We start from the raw sequence: 24,626 nt of genomic DNA, 5'->3' as shown, positions 1-24,626 counted from the left end.
GGCAGGAGTAAAGCAAGTTAGGTGTTGACAGAGGATTCTGGGTATGTTTTAGAAAGACACTGCATCTGAAGAAAGAGGGAGAGTCGTTTTTTTTTTTGCTGAATATCCTCTTCACAGCCTTATCCTGGGCAAGTGGATTTTGTGTTCGATTTCTTATGATAGCCTTGTTAAGCGCTGCATTCTTAGGCCTATGTCCCTTAAATCATTGAACATTATCATTGCCTAGTGTAGTGTTTTTTCACTAGGCAATTCCTTCCCTGAATTGCTTTTGTCTAGAATTCTCCTTGTCCCTATTAAAGTTTTATAATCCACCCTGTTTTCTTCTTATTTTTAAGTACCTTTTTCTGTTTGATTTTTTTTTAAGCACTGCCACGTAATAAAAAGAAATTCAGATGGAATTTGGAAGGTTTCTTCTTCCACAAAAATATTTTCCTATTGTTTCTCTGTCATTGAGGATTAACCTTTGTCAAAGGGAAGACTAAAATGAATAGCTTCTGGTCATTAGAAACAGCTCCATACAAAATTATAAATCATTGAGATTTTACTCACAGGTTTTCTTCATTCATTGAACAAGTGTTATTGCGAGGCTTCTGTGTTCAGGAATGAGGTATTCCCAGGTCTCAGACTTATATTCACCTTCCACAGCTGCACACTTTCCCTTCTTTAAACAATCCTCGTCCTCATACTATCATCCCTCCTCCCCATCAAAAGCTGCTATGAAAAAAGAATCTAAAAATCACTTAGACTAAGATGTGAAGGACTGACAACAGCTTAAATTTAGAATCCATCTCACAAGTATGTTAATTGTACAGTGAATAAAAGTTACAAGCAAAAACAAAGCCAAGACAGTAGTATTTCAGAAAGTATCAGAAGGAGGCTTTCTGTAAGAGGAGACATCTTGACACAGGGAAATGATGCCATGCAGGCCTCACCTGTTTTTTTCAGTTGTTTTAGCTTCTCAGTTGATAACGTCCACTGTGCCTAAATGATGGAGAAATTCGACTTACTTGATGTGTACGTATTGTTCGTATGGTTCGAACACCATTGCTTGACTTCTGCCGCATGCTTCTTGTACAGCTTGTAAATAAATGATAGCCATGTGAGAACTTGTGAAGAGATAAATGAAAAGATCAAGATGACACCAGGGTGTAATGAAGGAAGGCCGGTGATGTTGGATGTACTAACTTAGCTCATATATTTAACCTCTCTTGTCTCTTCCCAGAACGCTGTTGTTACTTGTTTCATTTCTCGTCTGTCTCCTGCGTCTTTTCTGAAGCATTAACCTTGTATAGAAACCTTCCCTGTCTCTCTCCAACAGGTAGTAAGTGATTATCTTCTCTGCTCTTACTTTGGTCTCTCAAAGCACAGGTCCATCTGTGCTCGTGTCTACTTCAGTATCAGTCACATTACATGTGTTAACAATTTCTTGGTTTACCTCTGCCATTTTGTTCTTTGAAGGTAAACACTTCCTTTTCTTTTCTGAACACTCTAGGCCATTTTAAAAAAGAATATCCCTTGAAATCTAGAGATTTAAAAATGTTTGTATGTAATAAATACTAGGGTTAAATTAGGGGAGACGTTAAGAATTACCATAAAAGTACACTCTACGTCAAGTTGATTCTATCAACTCCTGCAGTCGTACATGTATTACAAAGTTTATGATTAATTTTACAAATTACAGAGAATTTTCAGAAGATAGACGAGTTCCTCAAAAACCATTTTATGAGTGTTTTGTTGTTGTTGTTGTTGTTGTTTGTTTTTTTGTTTTGTTTTTTAGTGGAAGAAACGGAGTAAAAGAAAGCTTCTTGTAAAGCTTTTGGATAATCCAGAAACTCTACCTCAAACACAATTAAGCTGGTAGTGCATTATAAGTACGGCCAAAGGAGCGATGCCTAAAAAAAGTTATTTGGTCACTGGGAAAGCTCCTGAAAATTCTGGCAAGAGATAAAGTTATTAAATAAAACACGTTGCATTTTTCATTGTGTTGACCAAGCAAATGGCCACGTGAGCTCGAAGTTAAGGCTACACCCAAAGCATCTCCCTGAAATCTTTGATACAGATGATAAAATTTTTTGACAGTTGAAAAAAAGCACACCTGTGACCATGAAATGTGTCACAATTGGGTCAACAATCTCCTTATGTTCTAAGGTAACATCAAACTGCCTTCCCTTTCAATTTATAACACACAATTTTAGAAGCCATAAACTTGTGAAGACTTCAATATGAGTTTTATAGTCTCATCTTAAAAGAGATATAGTCTCTGAGAAATCTATCATATCTTATGCACACCCTCCAGACATGCTCATACTTCACTGAACCCATGATATCCGCTCATTTTTTCCCCTACATCACTTCCCAAACAAGGTCCACACTATTAAAACTTTTCTAATTCTCCGTGTAAGATCCCTTGCTCCTTTTTCTTTATTCATCCTGTATTCAGCTGCTACTTATGTTATATTGCTTTCTTATATTAGGTATTATTAGCTTTTTCTGAAGGAAAATACCTGTAGGCAAAGGTTCTCATATGGAAAGATTTTGCAAAAAATGTCTTTTACAGAGTGGATTAGTAACGAGTACAGCTGAATGAATGACAGAAGGTTCAAAAACTCAAAGTAAACATATTCATTTCTTTTTTCTCATGAAGCATAATCTAAGCTGTCAGCACAGAGCCCGACGCGGGGCTCGAACTCACAGACTGTGAGATCATGACCTGAGCCGAAGTCGGACGCTCAACCAACTGAGCCACCCCAGTGCCCCTACTTTTGCATCATCATCATCATCATCATCAGAAAACCAGAACCTGATGAACCAAAGATACTGCCTTTGGACTGAAACTGAAACACCACACCTCTTCCTGGGTCTCAGTTCTTCTGGTTCCCAGGTCTTTAGACTCAGACTAGAATTACACCATCAAGGTTCCTGGGTCTCCCGCTTGCTAACACACCCTGCAGATATTGGGACTTGTCAACCTCCTTAGTAACAATGGCCAATTCCTTATCCTCAATTTTTATACAAGATAGTGCAGTTCTCGTCTGAGTCCAAAGGCCTGAGAACCAGGAGAACTAATGAGGTAGTCCCCATCCGAAAGCCAACAGGTCCGAAATCCAGGTAGAGCTAACATTTCAGTTTCAGTCCAAAGGCAGAAGAACGCCAGTGTCCTAATTTGAAGGCAGACAGGTGGAATTCTCTTCTACTTGGAGGATGGTCAAAATTTTGGTCTCTTCAAGCCTTCAACTGATTGGATGAGGCCCACCCACCTCAAGAACAACAGTCTGCTTTAATCCGTCTACTGCTTTAAATGCTATCTCATCCAAAAACACCCTCACAGAAACAATCAGAAAAGTATTTATCTGTTAGAAGAGCACCCCATGGTCTAGTCAAGTTAACACACAAAATCAACCATCACAGTCCTCATCATTACTTAATCATCAGTAGAAGACATCATTTATTACATTTCTGTAGAATACCTTGCTGGTCTTATCACTACCAGGGAAACAAAGGATCTTCCAGTAAATCGTAACCTAAAATAGCATCAGCAACAAAATCATCTGGGAAAAAGAACAGTTCGAAGAAATACATATATATTTACATGACAGATGAGAAAATATGTTCATGAACTAAATAAAAAACTTGGCTGAATATTGATGAAAATACCATTTGAAAGAAATAGATTCAAAATTAAATCTGAAGTCTGTTGAATACTGTTTTCTCAAATCTTCATGTCAGTAATTTCTTCCTCTGTATCAGTTATCTAGAACTCGTCTAGGAGTATGTGATATCAAATTTTATGCAAATTCCAATACCAGAAATGCAAGACTACAAAAAATAATAGTGTTTTAGTTACAGCTGTATCATGAGACCACATTTTGAGTTAGTGGAAAGAAATGATGTTAAACCAGGGAATAACGGTTTCTCTTAAGGGTCATTTTTGTTTTTATTTTTTCCCCCTTTGGTTTGTATCTTATGATGGAAGAAAAAGAATGACTTAAGAAACAAACTTTCAGAAATGAAAGCTTACTTTGTAAAAGTACAGTGACTTTTACTGCAGAAGGTAGAACACAGACATAGGATTCCAGTGGCTCATAAGAAAATAATAAACTTTTAATATAGTAGTCTTATACATCATCATGTAAAGAATGGTTAGGTCAAGGCAGCATGAATGAGATAGGTTGGGTTGCATTTATCTCTGAGTGAAGGCTACTTCTGTCCAACGGTAATGCATTTAGCATTTTATTTGTTTTGTTACCATGTGTTGAACATCTTCAACGTGGGGGTAAAATATCCTTCGCCGGCCATATTTGACCTCACAAATGCGTCACTCCTTTGGGCGCGTTGCTAGAAATTTAGTGAACGGACAAAAGTCAGGTTGGTTGTTTATATAAGGCCGTGCCAGCAGATAGAGAGAAAAATGGATGGATTGCCTTCCCTGGGAATCTCTTCAAAACCGGATTCTGATTTGCTTTCCTGGGATCATTTCACTTATCCCCTCAATCTTAACTAGACAGACCAGGTCTACTTTTGCCTCAGTTACCTGGCAAATTGAAATTAAAGCTCTGTTTTATAACCTACGCTTTCCAGAAGGACTGCCTCCATTATGCAACTCCATCATCACAATAAAAACACAAGAACTATGTGTGATTCCACCCAGAAACAGAGAGTCACATTCACACGTGGCTAGCCACGCCCTTCCCCGGGGAGTCTGGTGTACTTCTGGCAAATGCTGCTCCCCTTACAGCTTTGCTGCAACCAAGGGCCACCCTTTGACGCTGCTCGTTGAAACCGGGCACACATCGAAATCCTACAGTAATTAGATCAAGGCACCTCCAGACTACGCTTGCCTTGGGCTCCATAAGTTAACGGGAAATCTGCCAAAACTTCTGGCTGGTAAAGTGTAAAATAGGGTCATAAAGCTTCCCAGACCAATGTCTTTCAAAGTAGACGATTTTTTTCTTTCCGATTTTATAGGCCTCCTGGGTGTCTTGGTAGGGTATAATTCTCTGACTACTTATAATGGAAATATTTCATGCTGGATAAAGAGACTGAATTTAATTGGGGAGAAAACATTACACAGGTGGTTCCCTTGCATACATCCCCAGAGATCATAACAAGTGGATTTAATACTCACTACCTCAATGGCACTTTGACAAAGCAATAAAGTAAAAATGATTTGGACTCCGGAATCGGCCACAAGTTCAGCTTTTTCCGTATGAACCAGGAGCGAGGCAAATGTGTTTGTATAATGGGGGTGACATGGGTTTTGGAAACAGCCTGTTACAGAACAAGGAGGGAGAAAGTTTGGAAGAGAATTTTTTGGGGGGCAGACTTCAGAAGCTACCGTAGGGTTAGGAACGCAAGGAGAAAAAAAGAGGAGAAGGACCAAAATGGCAACAGAGGAGACCCCTGAATTCTTCCTCACATGGATACGCCAAATGTGCTGCTACGGACAGAATAATTTCCTCTGAGAGAAATCCAGAAGCCAGCTGAGTGACTCTATACATGGAGCGAATGAGGAAGTATCCACATGGAAATGGGTAAGAAGGGCTGAGCCTCCCCTTTCACGCTGTCATGCAAAATGTGAAAGAAACCCCAGTTCCCAGCTTCCCCCTAAGAAGTAAAGGACTGCACATCCAGTGCCCCAGCTTTTATGGCTTCCGCCCAAGGGATGGCCCCCCAAAACACCTAGCTCAGACAGTAAACAGGAACTTGCACCCATGAGGCTACTGAACTCTCACAAAAAAAGAAAGAAACAGTTTTTAATGGGCACCACTCACCATGACATCTCCTCAGGGCTTCCTCAGGGCTTAGCACAGAGGGAGCAGGCCAAAAAGCCCAGTCCCAGTCTTTCTCTGGAAGGAGTTTGAGGGCATACTTTATATGCTACTGCCCCAGGGTTCGGCTTCTAATTAGCATGTGTCTAGGGGCTGGCCACAATCTTTTCCAGAGCGTGGGAGAGCTGGTGGGCACTTTCCCTTCTCCCTCCATCGCGCTCCAATGATAAAACCAAGCTGCTAGTACCTCTCCAGAGGAGAATGTACCTGCATCTGGCACCCCAGCTTTTGTGGTTCCACTGGAATGACGGGTACCAGGTTGCCTGACTGTGCAAGTCCCCCATTCACGAGTCCCACAAAAGTGTAGCAAACAAAAAAGCAGTTTTAAATGGACGCATCCACCTGGGCCCTCACCATGGCTATCCCCCGAGGGCTCAGTGTTGAGGCAAAAATGTCCACCTCTGTCTTTCACTGGAAGGGGTTTGACTATATACTTTACAAGCTGCCGCCTGAGGGTCCAGCTTCTAATTAACACACATAAATTTTGACTGTGACCTTCCCCAGACCCACACGAGCCAGTAGGCACTTCCCCCACCTTCTCCCTCTGGCTTGTTCCAACAATAAAAGCAAGCTGCCAACATCTCCTTGGAAGGAGTTTATGGGCGCATTCGGTACTCCAATTTTTATAGCTGCCATTCAGAGGACAGCCCCCTTCCCAAATCAGCCAGGTCTGATAGCCAATGAGGCTTGCATTCATTCATGATAAAATAACAACAAAGAAAGCAGTTTTTAAATGGGTACAGGAACACCTTCCCATGGCTATCCTGTGGGACTCAGTGCAGAGGAAATAGGTAAAAACACACATCTTCTAGTTTCTCCTTAGAAAGGGCTTAACTACATACTTTCCCATTTGCTGCCCAAAGACCTGGTTTCTAATCGGTCTGCATCTAGCAGCCAACTGCAATCTTCTCATTGGGACATAGATTGGCCTTGGACCAGTCTCAACTACTGGGAGCCACTAAGAACAAATATGGTGGCACAGACAACTACAAATGTTTGAGAAACGACCAGGAGCTTGGGCCATGCTGATCGATGAGATTCGTTTTCTACAGAAGACCACCAGTATGTAAACACCGGAAGAGGTTGCTACCCAACGTGCAGAAATTAACACAGAGAGTCAAGAAAAATGAAGAAAGAGAATACGTTCCGATCGAAAGAGCAAGATAAATCTCTAGAAATGGAGATAAGGGGTTTACCAAAAGAGAGTGTTCAAAATAACAGTTCTAAAAATGCTCACCAAGATCAGGAGAACAATGCATAACAAAGTGAAAATTTCAACAAAAATAAAATATCAAAAACACCAAATCATAGAGCTAAAGAAAACAATAACTTGGGGCGCCTGGGTGGCGCAGTCGGTTAAGCGTCCGACTTCAGCCAGGTCACGATCTCGCGGTCCGGGAGTTCGAGCCCCGCATCGGCCTCTGGGCTGATGGCTCAGAGCCTGGAGCCTGTTTCCGATTCTGTGTCTCCCTCTCTCTCTGCCCCTCCCCCGTTCATGCTCTGTCTCTCTCTGTCCCCAAAATAAATAAACGTTGAAGAAAACAATAACTAAACTGAAAAATTCAATTGAGGGAGTCAAAAGCAGACTGGATCAAGTGAAGAGAGCCTCAGCAAATTAAAAATCTGGGCAGTGGAATTCATCCAATCAAGGGAACCCAAAAGGAAAAAAAAGAAACAGCAGTAAAGATATCGGAAGAGACTTATGGACATCATGAAATAGATCCATATATGTATTCTGGGAGTCCCAGAAAGAGAAAGGGGGGAAAGCTCATTCAAAAAAAATAATGACTGAACCTGGGGAAAGAAACAAATATCCAGAGCTAAAGAGCACAGAAAGTATGAAATAAAATGACTTCTAAAGAAAGCTACATAGAGATATATTAACTGCCAAAAGTTAAAAACAAAGAAAGAATCTTAAAAGCAGTAAGACAAAAGCAGCATATTATGTACAAAGGAATTTCCCTAAGATTATCAGCAGATTTTTCAGTAAACATTTTGCAAGCTAGAGGGAACTGGCATGACATATTCAAAGTGCTGGGGGGAAAACGCTGCCCATCAAGATTTTTCTACCCAGCAAAGTTGTGCTTCAGAATTGAAGGAGAGAGAAAGAATTTTCTAAAAGACAAACAGAAGCTGAAGGAGTTCATTAGCACCGGACTGGCCTTACAAGAAATTTTAAAGGGAGTTCTTCAAGCCTAAACAAAAGGGTGCTAATTAGTAACGAGACAACATGTGCAAGTATAAAACTCTCTGGTGAAGGCAAATATATAGTTAAATTTAGAATACTCTGATATTGTAATGATGATAGGTAAATACTTTATAATTCTGGTATAAAGGTTAAAAAAGTAAATGTTTAAAAAATAACTATAACCAAACTAATTTGTTAATGGATACACAGTACAGAAAGCTATTACTATGAAATGTGGGAGGGAGTGTAATAATGTAGAACTTTTGTATTGATTTCAAGTTAAGTTATCAGCTTAAAATAGACCGTTATAACTATAAGATATTTACATAAATTTCATGATAAGTACTAAACATAAACTTATTGTTTCCTTTTTTTAAGTTTATTTATTTTGAGAAGGGGGGAAGAGCAAAGAAAGAGAGAGGGAGAGAGAGAATCCCAAGCAGGCTCTACGTGGTAAATGTGGAGCCTGATGTGGGGCTTGATCCCACAAATCCATGAGATCAAGACCTGAGCCAAAATAAAGAGTTGGACACTCAACTGACTGAGCCACCCAGGTGCCCCCTTATTGTTTCTATAGTGGAGTCACAAAAGATAAGAAGAAAGTATACCACTACAGAAAATCATCAAATTGCCAAAGAAGAAAGTAAAAAAGGAATAAAGGATAAAAGAAAGTCAGGGCGCCTGGGTGGCTCAGTCGGTTAAGCGTCCAACTTCGGCTCAGGTCATGATCTCACGGTTTGTGTGTTTGAGCCCTGTGTCGGGCTCTGTGCTGACAGCTCAGAGCCTGGAGCCTGCTTTGGATTCTGTGTCTTGCTCTCTCACTGCCCCTCCCCTGTTCACACTCTGTCTCAAAAATAAATAAAACATTTAAAAAAAAGGATAAAAGAAAGTGCAAGAGCATGAGTAAACAATTAACAAAATGGCAATAGTAAGTCCATATTTGTCAATAATTACTTGAAATGCAAATAGACTAAATTCTTCCATTAAAAGACATACAGTAACTGAATTAAAAAACAGAACTCAACTACATGTTATCTATAAGAGTCTTACTTCAGCCTTAAGAACACACATAGAAAGTTAAATGAGAGAAAAAGGTATTCCATGGAAATGGAAACCAACAAAAAGTATGAGTAGCTATACTTGTATCGGAGAAAATGGAATTGAAGACAAAAACTGTAACAGAGACAAATAGGTCAATATCTAATCATAAAGGGGTCAATGCATCAAGAGAATATAACCATTGTAAATATTTAGGTGCCCAACATTGGAGGACTAAATATATAACACAAATATTACAGACCTGAAGGAGAAATAAACAACACTGTAATAATAGTAGGGTCCTCAATACCTCACTTTCACTAATGAATAGATCATCCAGATAGAAATTTAATAAGAAAGCCATGGACTTAAGCTACGCATTGAACCAGATAAACCCAACAGAGATATATAGAATATTCCATCCAACAGTGGCAGAATAGACATTTTTCTCTAGCACACATGGTACATTTTCCAGGATAGATTATACTTTAGGCCACAAAGTAGTCTTAACAAATTTAAGAAGATGGAAATTATACCCAGCATCCTTTCTAGCCACAGTGGTATCATACGTGAAATCAATTACAAGAAGGAAACAGGAAAAGTTACAAATATATGGAGATTAAACAACATGCTCCCAAACCACCAATTGGTCATATAAGAAATCAAAGGGAAATTAAAAAATTATGAGACAAATGAAAATGGAAACACAATATACCAAACCTTACAGGTTTGCCTGTAAGGCAAAGAACTGCCTAACAAAAGCAGTTCTAATAGGGAATTTCATAACAATAAATGTCTACATTAAGAAAAATGGCTCAGTCGGTTGGGCGTCCGACTTCGGCTCAGGTCATGATCTCGCGGGCCATGAGTTTGAGCCCCGCATCAGGCTCTGGGCTGACAGCTCAGAGCCTGGAGCCTGTTTCGGATTCTGTGTCTCCCTCTCTCTCTGACCCTCCCCTGCTCATGCTCTGTCTCTCTCTGTCTCAAAAATAAAGAAATGTTAAAAAAAAAAAAAAGAAAGACAAATGGAAGCTCTCAAAGAACGAAACTTTACACCTACAAGAACTAAAAAACAGAAGAGCAAATGAAGCCCAAAGTCAGTAGAAGGAAGAAAAAAACAAAGATCTGAGTGGAAATAAATAATATAAAGATTAAAAAGACAATAGAAAAGATAAATAAAACTAACAGCTGGGTTGTTTTTTTTTTTTTGAGAATATAAAAAAAAATAGACAAACCTTTAGCTAGACTGAGAATAAAAGAAAAGAGACTCAAATAAATAAAATCAGAAATGAAAGAAGAAACATTATAGTTGATGCCACAGAAATACTAAGAATGATAAGAAATTACTATGAAAAAGTCTATATCAACCAATTAGATAACCTAGAAGAAATGGATAAATTCCTAGAACCATACAACCGACTAAGATGAATCATGAAGAGAAAATCTGAGTAGTTCAATTACTTAAAAGAGATTGAATTCATAATCAAAACCTCCCAACAGACAAAACCCCAGGACCAGATGGCTTCACTAGCGGGTTCTACCAAACATTTGAAGAAGAATTAATACCAATTCTTTTCAAACTTTTCCAAAAATTTGAAGAAGAGAGACACTTCCAAACTCATTTTGCAAGGCCGACATTACCCTGATATCAAAGCCAGAAAAGAATACTCCAGAAGAGAAAGTTACAGGCTAATCTCCTCGATAAACATAATGCAAAAACCCTAATAAATATTGGCTAACCGAATTCAAAAGTACAAAAGAGAATCATATATCATGATCAAGTGGGTTTATTCCAGGGATGCAAGGACGGTTCACCATCTGCAAATCAACCAATGTGAGACACCACATTAACAAAATGAAAGATAGATATCATATTACTATTACAACAGATGCAGAGAAAGCGTTTGACTTTATTCAACATCCTTTCATGATAAGAACTCTCAAAACACTGAGCATATTAGAAATGTGCTTTAACATAAAAATATCGTATATGACAAGCCTATTGCTACCATATTCATGGTAAAATGCTGAAAACATTTCTCTAAGCTTAGGAACAAGACAAAGATATCTACTCTCGCCCCTTTTATTCAACATAGTACTGGAAATTCTAACCAGAGCAATTAGGCAGGGGAAAAGAAATCAAAGGCATCCAGATCAAGAAGGAGAAAGTAAAATTGTCTCTGTTTGCAGGTAAACATGTTATTATACAGAGAAAACTCTAAAGACTCTCCCCCCAAAGCTATTAGAATTAATAAACAAAATTCAGTAAAGTTGTGGGATACAATATCAATATACAACAAACAGTTGCATTTTATACACTAACGACAAACTGTCAAAAAGAGGTAAGGAAAAAAAATCTCATTTTCAATAGCATCAAAAATAATAAAATACTTGGGAATAAGATTCACCAAGGTGATGAAAGATCTGTACTCTGAAAAATATAGACTATGAAGACGACATAAGTAAATGAAAAGATATTCCATCTTCATGGATTAGAACAATTAGTGTTGTTGACATGTTCAGACCACCCAAAGTGATCTACAGATTTGATGCAATTTACCAAAGTTCTAATAGCATTTTGCACAGAGAGAAAAATCCAAAAATTCATATGGAATCACAAAAGACTCCAAATAGCTAACACAATCTTGAGAGAAAAAGAGCAAAGCTGGAAGCATCATACTTTCGGATTTCAAACTATATGATAATTAATACAATATGGTATTAACATAAAAATAGACACATAGATCAATAGAACAGAATAGAGAGTCCAGTCATAAATCCATGCACATATGGCCAATTAATTTTCAACAATAGTACCAAGAATGTACGGTGAAGAAAGGATAGTCTCTTCAATAAATGTTTTTTTGGGGGGGAGGGGGGGTGCATGGGAGGCTCAGTCAGCTCAGCATCCAACTCTTGATTTTGGTTCTGGTCATGAATTCCAACCCCGTGATGGGTTCAGGGCTCTGAGCTGACAGTGCAGAGCCTGCCTGGGATTCTCTCCCATTCTCTCTCTCTCTTTGTCTCCCTCTCTCTCTGTCTCTGCCCTTCCCTTGCTCATGCTTTCTATAAATAAATAAATAAATAAATAAATAAATAAATTTCAAAAAGTATTGTTGGGAAAGCTAGATATTTACATGCCAAAGAATGAAACTGGACCCCTATCTTACACCACCCACAAAAATTAACTTGAAATAAATTGAGCATCACAAGGATTGCTGGGGTTGGTAGAAAAAGGAACACTCTTGCACTGTTGGTAGAAATGCAAACTGGGGTAGCCTCTGTGGAAAACAGTATGCAAGTTCGTCAAAAAATTAAAAAGAGAACTACCCTATGATCCAGCAATCGCACTACTAGTTATCTACCCAAAAAGTGCAGAAACGCTAATTCAAAGGGATACACACACCCCTATATAGCAACTCTATAGGGCAATATTTGGCAATGTTTACAATTGCCAACTCTTGGAAACAGCCCAAGGGTCCAACAGTGGATCGCAAAAAGAAGATGTGGTATTTATATATATACAATAGGATATTGTTCATATATAAAAAAAGAATGAAATCTTGCCATGTGCAATAATACGAATAGAGATAGAGAGTATAGCGCTAAGGAAATAAGTCAGAGAAAGAAAAATGCCATGTGATTTCACTCATGCATGTAATTTAAGAAATAAAACAAATGAGCAAAGGAAAAAAGAAAAAGAGAGAGGGAGAGAGGAGAGACAAAGCAAGAAACAGACTCTTAACTATAAAGAACAAACTGATGGTTACCAGAGGGGAGGTGGAGTGAGGGGTGATGGGGATTAAGGAGGGCACTTGCTCTGATGAGCAGTGGGTGATGTATGGAATTGTTGAATCGCTGTATTACACACCTGAAATTAATATAACGCAGTATGTTAACTATACTGGAATTAAAACAAAATAATGAAATGAAATGAAATGAAATGAAATGAAATGAAATGAAGCAAAGCAAAACAAAATAAAATATAAAAATAAAATAAAATAACAACAAATGAAGTTAATACTGCCATTTCTGACCACAGGGATGAAACTAGAAGGCACTAGACTAGGTAAAATACGGCAGAAAGAGAAAGACAAATATTACATCATATCATTTGTATACGTGGGATCTAAAAAAGAGTTGAATTCACAGAAACAGTAGAATAGGGGCGCCTGGGTGGCTGAGTCGGTTGAGCGTCCGACTTGGGCTCAGGTCATGATCTTGCAGTTCGTGAGTTCGAGCCCTGAGTCAGGCTCTATGCTGACAGCTCGGAGCCTGGAGCCTGCTTCGGATTCTGCGTCTCCTTCTGTCTCTGCCCCTAACCCACTCGCATTCCGTCTCTGTCTCTCTCAGAAATAAATAAGCATTAAAAATAAAAAGAAACAGTAGAATATTAGTTATTCAGTGCTGGATGGGAAAAATGGAGAAAGGCTGGTAAAAGGGAGCAAATTAGCTGTTATACGTACAAGAGAAATAAGGTCTGAGGATCTAATGTAGAACATATAATGTATAGTTAGAATTTGTGGGGCGCCTGGGGCGCCTGGGTGGCGCAGTCGGCTAAGCGTCCGACTTCAGCCAGGTCACGATCTCGCGGTCCGTGAGTTCGAGCCCCGCGTCGGGCTCTGGGCTGATGGCTCAGAGCCTGGAGCCTGTTTCCGATTCTGTGTCTCCCTCTCTCTCTGCCCCTCCCCCGTTCATGCTCTGTCTCTCTCTGTCCCAAAAATAAATAAACGTTGAAAAAAAAAATTAAAAAAAAAAAAAAAAAAGAATTTGTGGGGCGCCTGGGTGGCTCAGCCGGTTAAGCTTCCAGCTTCGGTTCAGGTCATGATCTCACGGTTCCTGAGTTTGATCCCCGCCTCGGGCTCCCTGCTGTCAGCTCAAAGCCCTCCTTGGATCCACTGCCCCCTCTCTCTTTGCCCCTCCCTCCCTCACGCTCTCTCCCTTTCTCTCTCAAAAACCAATAAACATTAAAAAAAAAAAACAAAAAACAGTTTGCTAAGAGAGTAGAACGCAAGTGTTCTCATCAAAAAGTAAAAGGTGAACATGTGAAGTGAGGAGAGTGTTAATTAACTCAGTGACAGGAGTCCCTTCACATTGTACGCGTGTATCAAATCACCACACTGCACACTTTAAATATGCTACGATTTATTCGTCAATTATATCTCAGCAAAGCTAACAGAACAGCAAATGTACTAGCGAAAGAGGTAGAAAAAGGAAGGAAGAGGTACAAATAAAGATGATCTAGGTATTATCCCTATTTGCATGGTGCGCTGTGTAAAGACGTCATTAGAGTTGCTGAGCCAATCAGTAAAAGCCTGAGTATACTATCTGAAGCTACGAAGCTCATCTCGAAGACACAAAAGTAGGGAACAAAAATATACATTGGCAAGAGCAGCGATAGCGTTAAAAAAGGCAAATCTATAGTGTGACTTTTAAATCACAGGTGTGCATTCCATTATAAAAGTGTTTAAATATCCTCTCGGAAATAAATTTTACTAAACATTAAAAAAAAGGGGGGGGGCGGGGAATAGAAAAGGGAGAGCCTGAAAGTTCCAGGCAAGGTAAGAGAACGCATTCCCGTCTTCCGAGTGCCCAGAGATAATTCTTCCAGGTGGGAAGGAGATGCCAGGCTCAGTTTATTTTTAAAACTCTTTGTCTTTTAGTCATTCACTTACACACACACAACATATTTAAAAGTTTTGTTAACATGGATGGTGAGTAAGAATATGCATAATGCCTAATTTTAGAAAGATTTTTCGCCCATGACGCTGGTAATGACCAAGGCGTGCTCACATGCCTTCTGTTGGCTGGGAAGGACAGGGGGGCCCAGCGTGGGAAGGCGGAAGGAAACCCAGCACAGGGAAGGTTGTAGCCGCTGCTGGGCTACCACCTCCAGGGGGCGTGATCCTGTTAACACAAAATGGGAACAACAGACTCATTGGCATCACAAAGAAACTGGGGATTTTTTTCCCCAAGTATTGCCTCTTTGTCTAGACATGTTTTCAGTCTTCGTTTATGTCAGGGACCTTCAACTTCTCATTGATGCTCTAATTCACAAACAGTGTTTAAGAACACACGGTCCTGTTTGGATAGATAGAATTTAACACGGCCAATAAGAACACATCAAGTAACACAACTGAATCAATATATGGTAGTTGAATCAATATATGGAATTTTTATGGTGCAAATCCAGCTGTGTAACGTTCTGCAGGACGTCCCTCTGGGCTGAACCCCACATCCTTCCCCAGAAGGACCCGCAGGCAGCAGCAGCCTTGGTCACCTCTACCCTTGACCCCTCTAACCCCGCTGCACATCAGGAAGTTGACTTAGTGGCCAGAACTCTCATGCAGAGTAAGAAAATCAGCCCCACAATTTTTGTCCTTGTTTTAGTAGCCAGGATGAGAAGTCTCTCTGGAGCAAGCTCCTACAGGTATCTTTTAGGTATTTGCCTAAAACACTGACTTCTTCGTCTGGTTTAAAAGTGGATGCATCTCTGGTGACCTTTCCAGGATCTGGTTACCCTGGACAATTCTAATTGGAATCAAGCTTCTAGTTTGGAAACCGATAAGCTACTTATGCTGTTCTTGATGAATAGTAACGTAATAGGATCCTCTTTTTTCAGAATAGGTATACAGAAGAGTCCAATTCTGTACCTTCTTGGCAGCTATTATAAGGGAGTGGAGTGCCTGACTCCTCAGTAAACCGGTCATCAAGGCTTCCTTCTTGTTGCTGATGTTGTTTTTAATGCATCTGCAAAAGTTGCAAGATTCTACGTAGGTGTTAATTAATTCTTCAGTTTTTCCCTAAACTACTGGCACCACATGATATTGGTCAATTGTCCCTTTTCTTCGAGGTTCTTTCGGTTAATGAAACATCATTTTACATCAAGATCTATCAGAGGCTAATAAGAACTATTAGCAAGTATGGGCAAAGGAAATTCCAAGCTAACAATTTGTGTAGAGAAAAAGGTGTTATCATGTATATATCTGCTTTCACCCCTAATTCGTTGTGTTTATTTTTAATCCAGGGCAAAAACAGTGATTCGCTGCTGTTACTCTCTGACTCGTCATTTTCCAGATGAGAGGAGGGGAGTGACAAATTCGGCTCCATGTTATTTTCCTCCCATATTCCCTCTTAAGGAAGAAAAAATTCTATTTAGAAGAAATCATCTCAGGGTAAAGCTAACCAGAACCTTAGAGAGGCAAAACAAATCATTTCATGTGTGTCACCAGAAAATAATACTGAACTCTTTTGAAACTCAATTGCTTTGACTAATTGTTTGCGCATATATAAGTATTACTAAAAACGATAATGTATGCTTACAGTTGAATTTAAATGTCAGTGTTAAGTTTTATGGTAAGAATATGGTAAAAAAAAAAACTATGCTCAAGGGTATTCATTGCATTTATATAACATTTAAATGCATTTATATAACAGAACGCTGTATAGTTGTAAAGAGGGCTGTGGTTGACTAATATTTATTGACAGGATATCCGGATATATTGTTGATTAGATATGTCTGGATATGTCACACACATAAGATAAGGGCATGATGAAAACAATTGGACTTATGGCAGCATGCATATGAGGGTATACGCGTTTGTAAAGAAGACTTGGCCAGTGAGTACAAAATGGAGAATATAAAATGTTGCTGGGGAAGGCAAGGTGAAATGTTCCATTCTAGAATGCTCCAAAACAATTCCATTCTTCCAGGGCAGCAATACTCTAGGCTGCAAAACAGTGAGACCTGTTCCGGTTCATTTTGTTTCTTTGGCTCTGGAATTCAGGGCTGTGAGTGGTCTCCTTTTGAGATGTGGTACGCAGGAGCTCGTGTTGGGTTCTCCCCTTCATCGGTTAAAGCATAAAAGTGGTAGGTCTGTCTTTAGAAAAAAATACTCTCAAAAAAAAAAAAAAAAGGAAAGTCTCTCCCTTCACTGAAATATTTATCTGCACCAATACAATTATCTTTGTTAACTTGAAGTGAGTGGCTCTAATTAGGACAGTTACTTTGAAATTTTGAATATCTTCATATACACCTGTTGGGAGGTCATTCTCCATGGGTCTTTTGAGTTTCTGCGTGCCTGGCGAGAAAAGGGACTGACTCTATCTGTTGCAGTGAGCAGCCGTAGAATATAGAGATCGTGTCTCCCTCCAGGCAAAGGGCAGGTGTCTTTACTATCCACTGTAAGAAAGATATTGTGGCCCTCCAGAGCAACGTACAGACAGGCTTATTGCCCATTATAAAAGATTCTCCCATGAGGGACCCCACACAGCGTGTGCAGGACGAAGACGGGAAGCCTTCTGTACAGCAGGGAAATCACAAAAATGCCAATATTTTGTCTCCTGCTAGTACGGGGCGTAACTCTTTTTGTCTCTGAGGCAGGAGTCTCGTGTCATCTGCCGGCATCCACGAAACTGGAAGTCTACCCTGTTAGCTGGAAAGTAGGGTAAAATTTCAGACCCTTCACAGTTATTGACTGGACCCTCTCATGACTCAAAGTTATCTAAGTTACAAGTGTCTCTATTAGGACATTTAATCACATAATTTGAAGTGAGAAGATTTATTTACTGTCAAACACTGACCTTGGATGTATTGACTTCTGACATTTCTTCTTAAAGTAAGTAATTTTGATCGACTTGATCACAAAGTGGCTTAAAATACTTTTATCATCATATAAAATGACTTTAAAAAGACATTAAGAAATAATTGTTCTTTAAAAGTTATTTCACTTATAATGACTGACAATATCCCAGAATAGTTTTCTGACAAATCAATAGAAACAGAGACTCTGTGTTGACTGATTTACTAAGGTTCATATTACCAGTGGATGTGCAGCAATTTGACTAAGAAAGAGAAGAGAATTGGGTCAATATCAGTGGTCGAGTTAGATTGCATTCTAGAAGCAATGAAATGTCTTTAGTTTGTTTTCAAGTAAATAATCAATTGTCAGAAACAGCAGTCCTCACAGAGTATCTCATGCATGAATGGACTTTTGGTTAATAATCTCATTTCCTTCCTTGTGAACTTTCATATCACTTTGAGAAATCATTTTTTCCGTGATTCCATAGAATCCATAGTAAGTACCTCAGTCAATCAGTTGCTTAAGTTGGCATCTAATGCCAGGCTTGCGCAGAAGTCTGACTCATCTCCGTTCAAGTGCCTTGCATCACGGATTTAACACAGAAGGAAGCTGCTATAATCACAGTAGGGGCAAGGCGAGGGGAGGGGGTGATACACAAGACTGGGGGGTGAGGGGGTGGAAGCAGGAATGTCTGAGAAGTCTTTCTGGAAAAGGCAAGACTTCACCTAAACAGGGGTTTGTGTAAGACTTTTGTAAGCAAGAAGTGGATCAAAGCCTGTTAAAAAGAGTGAGGTCACCAAACTGTGGACGCTGGAACAGAGCAAGGGTTGTCTAGGACACTATGTGGAGCAGGTGATAGCTGGAGTGTGTAGAGCTTTAGTGGTTTATCCAGCTTGAAAGATGATTGGTCAAGTTCAGTCTAGAAATGAGTAGTTGGGGGAATGTTTTCATTGAGAGGATGTCTGAAGCAGGGTCGTGGAGGAGATTACCAAAGGAGAGAGTGTGGAGTGTTAAATGAGCTCATATCTTAACTCTGAAGAGGGCCCACAAAGGAAGAAGAACCCACCCAGGAGACCCGTAAGACCCCAACTGCGCAAGCATGTAACTTACGTACACACAGTAGTTGGGGGAGCGTCGGGGTACAGTTCAGCCTGTCTCGAAAACACTGTGTGACCTCAGCCAAAACATTCGCTCAACCTCAGTTTCCTCAGCTGTCCATTGAAGAATGAATCTCTGGGACCCACCGTGCTTCCTGCCATCCCTGAATCCCTAATTTTATTTCCCATGAGTAGTGACTAGAGAATCCGATGCAAGATCACTGACTGGGCAATATACTAAGGAATCGCTAGCACGAAGACGGGCATGACAAACCCTGTCCCGTCACGCAAGTCTTTTTGTCTCCGTGTCGATTCCAATGATGTCAGGTTGACATAGAGACACAGCCTTAGATCTATCCCCAAACTGGGTGTTGGCACTGTTAAAAAAAACAAAAACCAAAAACCAAAAAACAAAAAAAACAAAAACGGTAGCTATTGTGACACGGTAGAAATATCAAGGCACAATCTACAGTCATAGACTGTATTTTACAAGACGCTTGAAGTTCATTTGCATGTTTCTGTGTCAGATCCTCTCCTAGCATGCAAATTAAAAGCTACGGTGGCTTTGGTACCGGTGGCATTCCGGCTAATAAAGTCAACAGGAGAAATGACAGTTGGATACATGTAACATGATATGAGAAATCCAATTTGCATCCAACTCAAATCCGTTAATTCATGTGTTCTAGACTTAAGATAATAATAGGCTAGGGAATTTAAAGTTTGCTTTGATAGATGAAACATTTGCTGGAATGGTTTTAAAAAATTCAGAGCCTGTGTCTGTGTGCCAGGCAGGATCTCTCACATTATAAAAACAAAGTTTATGCCAAACTGTCTTATTCCTGGAAGTAAAGCAAACTAAAGATCCAACAATGGCAATATCTTAATTAAGGAGGAAGTATAACACAGTTCAGGCTGTTTTCCAAGATGATCTAATATCTTTATCCATACACTTAAAAAAAATCCTTATGGTTTAAGGTCTGGGTTTATATATTTATCAGTTGGCCTATTATTGGGGATATTTTATATCTTTAAAAATGTTATAGCTGATTGGAAGTATTTTTCCCTTAAGCAAATTAATTTTAGGGAGGAAACACACATACCGAGGGTGGGCTATGAGCCAGGCACTGTGGTAGATGAGTCATAAAGCTCAGGAGATTTAGTCTTCACAGCTGTCCTGGAAGGAAGGAATGAGGAAATTAAGGGTAAAAATTGTAAGTATATCACCAAGTTACTTAGAGGTAAAATTAAAAAAAAAATTAATGTCTATTTTTGAGAGAGAGAGAGAGACAGAGCTTGAGCAGAGAAGGGGAAGAGAGAGAGGGAGACACAAAATCCAAAGCAGGCTCCAGGCTCCAAGCTGTCAGCACAGTGTCCAATGTGGGGCTCGAACCCATGAACCGTGAGATCATGACCTGAGCCGAAGTCGGACACCGAACGGACTGAGCCACCCGGGTGCCCCTATTAGTGGTAAAATTTGAGTATCCTTCTCTTTGACACAAAGGAAATCACTCTTTTTTAGGGGATAGCTCCTGAACACAACATAAGTAAGCTTCAAGTGGCTTCACCTTTTCTGATGGCATGTTAAAAAGAGGACCCTCCTCTTTGCAATCGTAAGGTGATAGTGGACACAGCACAGGACAGGGGACATAGGGGACCTGGCTCCAGCTTCCGTCTCTGTCAGACCAGCTTCCCAACCTAACTGGGCCTCTGCATATTCCTGAATTCTATGGTTCTCATTGTTTTCATTTGTATCTAATTTTACTCGGCACTTTCAAATGCTAACGCCTTTTTGTCCCCAGTGACAATAATTATTAGAAGACCAGAGATTTTTCTTCTTTCTTTTCTTTTCTTTGCTTTGCTTTGCTTTGCTTTGCTTTGCTTTTCTCTTTTCTTTTCTTTTCTTTTCTCTTTCCTTTTCTTTCCTTTTCTTTCCTTTCCTCTTCCTTCCTTTCCTTTCCTTTCCTTTCCTCTTCTTTTCTTTTCTTTTCTCTTTTGCCTTGCTTTGCCTTGCTTTGCCTTCCTTTCCCTTCCCTTCTCCTCTTTCTTTCTTTCTTTCTTTCTTTCTTTCTTTCTTTCTTTTGTTAATTAAGGATTTTTAAATTACAACTAGTGGGCTGGATCTATGGATAATAAGTCCAGGATCCTGCCTCAGTTTTAATTTATCAACCTGATTACTTCAAAATCGTTGGAGTTTCAGTGCCGAAGTTAGACATATATAAGAATCAAATGCAGCTGCCTCAGCATATTCTCCGCTGGCTACTGGCTTCAATGACCTAAGTACACATCTCATTACTTGTGTGGGCAAGGCTCCACCACTTTTTTTTTTTTAATCCATAACAACTACTGAATTTGCATGCATTCACATTTCTTGGATGCCACAGCTGAGTTTCTTTCCAATTTCCCTGAAGATTAGTGGAATAAGAAATGCAAATGTGTGAAGTCCTACCAGTTTAAATGAGCCGTAATGAAGTCGGGTAAAATTCTGAGATTTGGGTCGCCAATCTTAAAGTTTTTCAAAGGCGATCCCAGACGGGATAGAATTAGCTGAAGGCAGGAATTATTATTTTTCTATATTTAATCAATGTTACGCCACTATTGATGGTCCAAATATGTTCATAATTAGGATTTGAAGCAACTGAGTTTTGTCAAGAGTAGTTGTGGAATGAAGCAGAGCTGGGCCAGCAGGGATTGGCCTCTGACTGAGATGCCACACGGTCATGCCCAGAGTGGGGACGCTCCTGCCCGATGCATCCCGTCAGACAGTTCATACTTGCTTACAGATTTATGTGACCTCACCCAGTATCTGTGAAAAACGGACTTCCAGTTCTGTTCAGTAGCTACTGATCTCTTCGTGCATTCTGTCTTCTCACAAATCCCTGTCCATCGCGATGTTCCTTGCTTCCACATAACTGACTTCCTTTTCCATTGCACTTTTGCTCGAATTCGTCTTGGCCTCCCACTTGTCTGAAATGGGACTGACTACAGGACACACGATTTTGTTCGCTGAATGTGCAGTGCTCTTTATGGGTTTGGCCCCTGCCCCCCGCTAGGGTCCGAGTTCTCGCCACACTGAGGAGCCAGAGAATGTGTTCGGTGCTCTTTCACCGGTGATGGCCTCCATCACCAGTAACCAACAATATATGGTCGGTTGCCACACTTCGCAGAGAACTAGCGTGCTTGAGGAATGTGCCACGCGTGATTTTCAGTGACAGGCGTGTGCTACTGACCATTGCTCGAGGAATTAAAAAAAGCAAAACAGCAGTAAGGGCTTTATCCAAGTGAAAGATGAAACCATCAGCATAGCAATTGTTTTTGTTGCCTGTGGATTTGCACTCATTCACAAGAGTCTGTCAACCAGCCACCGCTCTCAACCATTTCCGTCTGAGAAGTGCTTTGTTGAGCAATTGCTTGAATTCTGCACAACTAAATTAGTGAACAATAAGGCTCATTTCTAAATTTCTGAAGAACCTATCATTCAGCGACTTTAATCCGGGCAGAGTTCAGATGAACTTTTATCATTTAAAGCCTGCATTGACATCGGTATAATCATATCACTGATGGAAGTGAAAGCTCCCTGTGAGACCCATCCGTCCTGAAGATCACAAAGCTTTTGCCAGCTCCACGCCATCCGCACCCTCCCCTGCGGGGGATGTTGTTAAAGTCGGCACAGATCCACGGGGCTGGATTGGACAGGTTCCGAACCTGGAACGCACGCTTGTTTTCCAAGTGGTGTAGGATAATCAAAATGACTTTGATCAACTGCCTTACTTAAACAAAATTGTTCAGGGAAGGGATCAGGAAAGAGGTTCCAGCCAAATGAGGAGGGTGTGTGGGGGTGAGCGGTGTTGGTTCCCACAGGGCAGGGGGGTTGGTTGGTGTGGAGGGAAACTGACATGGGTACAAGTGGACGTGGAGAAAGCAGTCAGGGAAGGTAGCCCTAGAAACATCTCAACAAGCAGACATAAGTGACAATAGATTCTATGCTACGATCATAGTACTTTGATGAATATTTGTTGAGTGCGGAAGCCATAGACATTTTGAGGTGATGGAGATTTCAAGAAAAGAACAGGCAGGATGCTTTATTTCAGATACCCACACACGGAAAACTGCATGAATTATAAGGTGTGTAGGAGGCTTATAGGCATATGTATTGCTAAGGCAAATACTTCATCTCGAGATATCTATTGAAACTCATTAAAAAAGGAATCAGCAATATTGTCAGAGCACATATAAATAAGACTCGTAATGAGGAGGCTGGATGGAATCATTTCTGTAAGAGTGGGAGGTACTCAAGAGTTTGAGCAGGGAATCAGCTTCATAGAACCCAGTATTTGCTTGTCATCGGAGTATCAAGAAGGCTGCATGGCGCGAGGAATGTTCTATTGCACCAGTGGCCAATGGCAAAGCAGAAAACTCTGGGGTATGAGGCCTCTCTTTCCTTTCTCTGGGGTGCTCCAGCCCAGGCCGAACATGGGGCCTGAGGCATTGGCCTTGCTCCTTTCATAACATAAACTCACCCCCGGGTCTGCGGGAAGCACGGGATAGCCAGTGTTCTCAGGTTTCTAGGTAACAGATGGGGTGCTAAGTAGAACAAAGTCAAATGGGTACGTGCATTGTGTCTTGACTTGGGTAGTAGATGGCTTTTAGAGGGATGCATTGATTAGGAAACTGTCTTCTCTCTACTGAGTGATTGCCAGCTTCTAGAAGCAGTGATTCAGTGCTGACGGGTGGTGTGAGGTGTGGCACCCACTATACCAGATTAGCCTGCTGCCAGAACATTCAGGCCAGAGCCACCGACACTTGAGGTAATGTAACTGTGAAGAGTGCTTCTAAGGTTATTGCACTTGCTGAATATTCTCTCTGTAAACTTGCGTGGAGTTTGCAAGCACAAAACACCAAAATACTTCCCGAATGGTGTCTGGTGGAACCTGTAAGTGACTCCTGAAATAAAAGGTTTATTAATTCAATCAATTTGGGAAGCATGACGTATTCACATCCCTCCTTTGCCATTCATTGACTTGCACGTTGAGCATAATTGTATTTGAACTTCGGAAAGGTGATGAAGCAAAGAAATCTGCTTAAGCGGGAATTCCTTGTTGATGTTTATCAGAAGCATTTTTAATAGCGTCTGCAATTAAGTCTTCCTGGCTTATCTATTGAGCCTACTTCTCTTGGTATCACCAAGCATGCCCTTAAGCCCAAGAGTGGGCTTCTGACAGCCATGTTTATACAGTGGCCCTATGGCATTTGTTGGGATTGGCAGGTCAGACAAGGAGGCAATGCTGAGGTTCAGAAGTATGTGCTTAAAGCCCACACTCACAAGCCACTTCCCCATCCTCCACTCCCTGTGCCCTTCCAGCATCCCCTACTGATCAGCTAGATAGGGAGAAAGGAAGCCAAAATTAACTTCCTGGTAGCTATTTGCCAACTATGGAAAGACGAGTTATGACCGCTCTTTGCTCCCAGACCTATTCCCTCCAGGACCTCTCTGTCCACAGGATGGAGCTGGACACATAGACAAGCCTAACTTTTGGGTCTGGGCTCTCCCAGATTCTAGATTCTCAGTTTTCCCACTTATCTCCTGCCTCCAGGAGATGCTACTATACAAAAATAGTATGAGCATGCGCTTTCCCAAAGTGCAGAGCCTCCCTTCCACCTCCACTGGCTTTGAGGTTCTTTCAGTTCTCTTCAGTAGTCAAGGGGCTGTTGGCAAAGACTGAGGGCATAGCCGCCACTACAGAAGTGAGCCAGGCTCATGCAGACTCAAAGGATACTCTTAATAAGATGTCAAAGAAACTCCAGAGCTGGGGGTTGTCAAGTTCTTTGAGACATGTCTAGCAAAAGGAGAGAGCTGGCCCACAGACAGAGGAGGGAAAGAAGGTGTTCAAGGAAC

The sequence above is a fragment of the Lynx rufus genome, unplaced genomic scaffold (assembly GCF_022079265.1).
Source record: "Lynx rufus isolate CCGP_SWC_20201006 ecotype Redwood Valley unplaced genomic scaffold, mLynRuf1.p SCAF_12, whole genome shotgun sequence".
Classification (NCBI taxonomy): Eukaryota; Metazoa; Chordata; class Mammalia; order Carnivora; family Felidae; genus Lynx; species Lynx rufus.
The sequence above is the reverse complement of the archived record's forward strand: the minus strand, read 5'-3'. Positions refer to the sequence as shown.